Genomic DNA, 4,879 nt, shown 5'->3' on the forward strand with positions numbered 1-4,879 from the left:
AGTTACCCCAGAAAGGCTCAAAGAAAAGACTCAAGAAACAGAAGAAATGTTCAGCAATATTACACTACTCACTAAACACTCAAACCGTTACGAGCGAGTTAGCTGAGTGTAGTCGCAGGCTAATGATTTGCGATAATTAAGGTTCAGGTGCTCGAAAGTTGTAGATTACAGTTCTCCCTGAAGCCAAAAGAGATACCGGTACGTTTCGTTTGTGAGGAAACGAAACAAAAGAATATATAGCTAAATGTGGTAAAGATAACAATCGAAGCAATCAAATAATTTTGGAGGATTTAAATCGAAAGGTAGATTCAATCAATTTTCAAAGTCTATGGAGAGGAAGAGTGACACAGGTGTTCGATTATTCAGGGAAATCTTTTCACGTGATGTCACTGTTTGTTCACGTGGTCGTCGATTCCTGGAGAAGTGAACGGTTTAATAACCTTGAATTTAGAGGGCGTTTCGTCGCTTAAAATATATACATCAACAGTGAGCTCATCCAAATTCAGTGGTTTTGGTAAATGAGTTCATTAGTTCTTTAAAATTTTATTCGCCCGCTTCGTTCAAGAACATTGTGCCATATCTTTTAGGACGCGTTCGATTGACGCCATTCCGGAATAAGAATACACGGAGTGATGATTTAAAACACTATGTGTGGCGTTTTGCAGCAACAAGGATAATAAAGCTGTATTTAAAATAGCATTTTAGCAGATTTTTGACAATGTTAATATGAATCTACGCAAAAACGAAGGATTTCTAACTTCTATTCCATGTATTCCTATTCCGGAATACGTTCAATCGAACGCGCCCTGAGTTAATGCATCGCATGACTGATAAAATTGCTAGTTTCATCGAAATTTATAGTCAAGATTAGTCGTGATCGATCACCTGTGAAGTCACCTTATGAATCCTAATTTGATGTCGAAAAGATGCTTTCACTCGTGCATGGGCTGCTAAGCCTAACCTGGTGGAACAACTCTTGAAGAATGTGAAGACCGTCAACTCGGACAATCTGAAATAGGTTTGAGAAATGATTCACTTCCTTTCACGTTCGGAAAATGCTTGTTCATATAAGAAGCCGAAGCCAATTAACATTTTTATGCATGCAACTCCCATCCTCGGCGATGTCTCAGTCGAGATGTTTATAGTCATCAAGGTTATAGAGATGACAGCGATTTTCTGAGATTTGAATTCAAGATATTTTGCGTATGACAACTGTTTTGTACCTTACGAGGCAGTGTAAATATTACGAGCGGAGAACCAAAACAAATCTTATTTAAGCTTATAATTTCTGTAAGGCCTTCTATTACTTTTAAATACACAGCTTCTACGGCTTACCATTCATCTGATTACGATGGCCATGTTTTTATCGGAATACTGTCACATCTTACTAAGGTTGCGGGTTTTTTGAACTGAGCTTAATATACGCGCACTGTATATGGCTAGCAGAAAAACTGTAGCAAATTGTGGTAGATCAAGTTGTCTAACCACTCAAATTGTTTTTGAAGGATTGAAATCGGAAAATCGATGTCTCGGTTAATATTCACTTTTTAGTTCAACTCTAGCGAGCGGAAGTGTGATGAAGGTATTCGATATTCTGAGAATTCACGGGGTGTCAACTGTTTGTGTAGGTGGCCGTCGATTCCGGAAAATTGTAGTGGGCGTATCGAAGCACGAGGAGATATACCCAGAGCCTCAATAGAAGCCGGTTACGTTTATTCATCTTGCGTGTTTTTGCGATTAATCGCGGCCAAAACGCTTTTTGCTAGCTAGTTTCAGGGTTATCGTCGTAAGAAAAGTGTGTCCCGCTTTTACGTTGGCTGTGTCACAAAGATGGCGGCCAAGCGTGGCCAGACTGAATTGTTTACATTTTTTCCTTAGCAAAGGTATTTCGAATAATTTTTACGTTTTCTTTTACTTCTATATTGTTCTCTTATAAATAATTTTGTATTTTTACTAGCTCTTACATTGCTTTTAAATGAATGCGCTGAGTGTTTAAAATTCTGCATGCGACAGAGGCCTTCATATGGTACGCACCTTTCCAAACTTGAAAATATCAGCCTGATGTTTTCGATTCGAAAACCGTAACGCTGTCCTTTAATGTTATCAAGGTGTATTATTGGCAATTCATGTATTCAAATGCATGCAAATGATAGCAACTGTAATAGGAATGTGGCAGGTTCCAATCAAGTAATCCCTCAAAAACCCGGGAACTAACGTATTTTAAACCATCCGCTGCAATTGTGAGTAAGCTTTTCCTTCGTTTCGCCACGTTTATACCTGTATGTTCTAGCCTACTTTAATTTTTTTTTGCATTAAGCGCAAGCGAAAATTAAAATAACCTACTAAGCTTAGAGCACTTTAAAATCCGAAAGGAAGTGTTGTTTTTAACAACGCGCCACCCCGTGCTGACCTATTTTAGCGCACAGAATAACTTATCCTGATGCCCTTAAAATTTTACTTCGTTATTCGATATTCTAAAAGGTCTGTTCACATGATATCAACTGCTTTTTTCACGTGGTCGTCGATTTAGGGGAAACGAAGCGTTCCTATAATTCTCGTGAATTTTAGGGGGCGTATCTAAGCTTGAAGAGGTATACCGTATTTACTCCAATAAGCGCCGCGGCGAATATTTAATTTTCGCGTATTAAGTGCGGCGCTTGTTTGAAAATTGGACACCACACAGAAATATTTCCTTTTATTTTAACGGGTAATTTTCTATCTGTTCCGATACAGGAGCTCATGAAGGAAGCCTCGATTAGATACTTGGCCTAGCAGTCAACCCTTTCTCTAGTAGTTTTATTTATAGAACGTCTCCCTTGGGAGATTCAGCACGCCCACTGTTGTAAAACCCAATCAAAACAAAGCTATATCAGCGTCAAGGGAAGTGTGATATTTATTGAGGAAAGGGTGATTCAAGGAAGTAGAGGAGATAGAGCCTCCCCTAGATGAGCTCCAGACGGAGATTAACAGAAACGTCTTTTGATCGTCACCATTTGACTCTTACGTCTTTTCATTTAATGGGCGGCCATTGAAATGCAATCACTTTGAACTGAAGAACATAGGTTAGAGTTACTTTTTAGTGTTCGTTTAATCGATGTGAGCTATATGACTGGTAACCGGTCAAGGTGTTAAAAACACTAAATGACCGGCAGTCAAAACTTTTTCATGGATTGGGCCTAAAAAGCACTCTGGTTAGCCTAAACTAGCATTCCCGCTGTTAGCCTAAAAGACACTCAGGGTTAGCCTGAAAAGCGCTTCGGTAACTCTGTGGTTAGCATTCAAAAAATAGCAATAGTAAAATGATTTATTAAAAACTGAACCACGGATATCAGATTTCCAGCATTTTCATTGGCTCGCTGGACACAGGCTATCAGTTCATATACCTGCTGTACCTAATATGGTCAAGGAATGCGCTACGCGCCTTGTTGGCTCTCAATCTCAATATCCAACGCGCCCTTGTGGAATAATTGTTAATCATACCTTAAAAACTCAGTTACCTGGCAACTGGCCTCACGGCTCAGTGGTCATGTCTATGGCTTGACGTGTGAGTGACCCGGGTGCGACTCTGTTTGAGGTCTCGTATTGTGATGTGTTTTTACGTTGCTTTATTTCTCAGAAACGTTTTTAGTTCTCAGTGCTTGACCAGTTTCCGGTGCAAAACCGTTTCAATAAAGCAACAATTACGAAAGATAAAATTCACCTACTGGTATTCCACCTCCCAAGTTCGTTGTTGGAAGAGATAAGAGATCCGCAGTCAAAACCTTGAAACTTCAACGAAAAAGGTCTTCGCGATAATATGTATTTTTTATTTGTTTTCTTTACTCTGTCATCAGTTTTCACTGCATCTGTTTGCGCAGTATTACTGAGAAACGCATAAGCCACAGGAAGCTAGAAATCTGATTGGTAAGTGAAGAGAGGGCTTTCAGCTCAATTACAAATGACATTGCACTCTGGAGCAGGTGGACTGGCGTCAGGTTCACTGATTGGAGAGGAACATGCGGCTACAAATCACCAAATTCTGAACTGACAAGTGGCACACAGCCAGTCGAAACAAAATAATTTAACACTGTATGATAGAGACTCTTGTTCTTCGGCCATCGAAGTTAAAATTTAAAAAAACACACACGATGATAATAAACATTGTCAAGCAACTCGCATGCTGCACCATACATTTTCAAAAGTATCCGTTATATATTTAATTCCATTGAATGGTGAGAGTAAATCGTTTCAGTAGTTTCTATAAAGCTAACAAAATTTAACTACATCTCAATTAAAGTTTATTTTACTGCCTGGAAAAGCGCTTTATTCAGTTTTTTGGCTCCGATATAATGATATTTTTGGACTGGTTGACTTTCAGTATGAAGTGAATGTCACCAAGACCAATATTCGGTAGTCTTGAAAACGAAGACCAGAAGACCGAAGTTCAAGATCTTCATTTTCGAGGTCTTTGTATTCGAGGTCTTCGTTTTCGAGGTCTTCGTTTGCGAGGCCTTTGTTTTCGAGGTCTTCGCTTTCGGGGTCTCCGGTCCTCGGTCTTCGTTTTCGGAGTCTTCGTTTTCGCTACTTCCACCAATATTCATATGCCTGAAGATCCCGCTTGAAGTTCTCCTTCAAGTTGGTGAAATGATAGATCCGAACAGACAATATAGCAGTCAAGTTTACAGGTTTGAGGAATCCATCCACGTTTTATTTCGCTGGCCATTTTCCGGAGATTTTTATATGTGTTCTAAAGTCTAGACATGTGTTTAGTTTCATCACCCTCGAAAGCGTACTTGAGCAGATCAAAACACACCCCAACAGCGGTAATTGTTGCTGTAAATTAAAAAAGCCTTGCTATTGTATTGAGCAACATCTGACGGTTTCGTCGGCTTATGCTAAA

At 39.4% G+C, this 4,879-nt stretch overlaps 1 long non-coding RNA gene across 1 annotated transcript in view; it reads left to right on the forward strand.

The window, feature by feature from the left end:
* The first annotated feature begins 425 nt into the window (after window positions 1–425).
* Window positions 426–4,879, forward strand: part of LOC138021269 (uncharacterized) — a 102,987-nt gene continuing 98,533 nt past the window's right edge. The window contains exons 1-2 of the long non-coding RNA XR_011126341.1: window positions 426–514; window positions 1,767–1,883. This is a non-coding gene — a long non-coding RNA (uncharacterized lncRNA). The remainder of the gene's footprint in view (window positions 515–1,766; window positions 1,884–4,879) is intronic.

The sequence above is a fragment of the Montipora capricornis genome, chromosome 1 (assembly GCF_036669925.1).
Source record: "Montipora capricornis isolate CH-2021 chromosome 1, ASM3666992v2, whole genome shotgun sequence".
Taxonomy (NCBI): Eukaryota; Metazoa; Cnidaria; class Anthozoa; order Scleractinia; family Acroporidae; genus Montipora; species Montipora capricornis.